The sequence below is a fragment of the Sinocyclocheilus anshuiensis genome, unplaced genomic scaffold (assembly GCF_001515605.1).
Source record: "Sinocyclocheilus anshuiensis isolate Anshui unplaced genomic scaffold, SAMN03320099.WGS_v1.1 scaffold828, whole genome shotgun sequence".
In the NCBI taxonomy this organism is placed as follows: Eukaryota; Metazoa; Chordata; class Actinopteri; order Cypriniformes; family Cyprinidae; genus Sinocyclocheilus; species Sinocyclocheilus anshuiensis.
In genome coordinates this window covers 155,683-155,973 of record NW_015549604.1, presented here as the reverse complement: position 1 = coordinate 155,973, position 291 = coordinate 155,683, and the positions used below count along the sequence as shown (strand labels likewise).

The window sequence follows — 291 nt, the reverse complement described above, 5'->3', positions numbered from 1 at the left end:
TCCATGTGGATGCTGCTCCCTGGTGGTTGTTGAGGAGATTCCCCCGCTTTCATGTAAAGCGCTTTGAGTACCCAGAAAAGCGCTATATAAATGTAACAAATTATTATAAAATTATTATGTCAGACTACATGTTGCTTCCCGACCATTCATCGCGTGCAGTCTTTCTGTCGTGATGTCGTGAAGCATCGCAGACGCGGAATCGGTTGTCGTCCAATAAGACACACTACACGAGCTGAAACGATGGAATCTTGCGTCCCGACGCCCACTGTCGTTTACGAATCCCCACGCCAC

The 291-nt window shown here is 47.8% G+C and overlaps 1 protein-coding gene across 5 annotated transcripts in view; it reads left to right on the top strand.

The window, feature by feature from the left end:
* Positions 1-291, top strand: part of LOC107658703 (transcription activator BRG1) — a 27,858-nt gene that overhangs the window by 22,320 nt on the left and 5,247 nt on the right. The window lies entirely within an intron of this gene.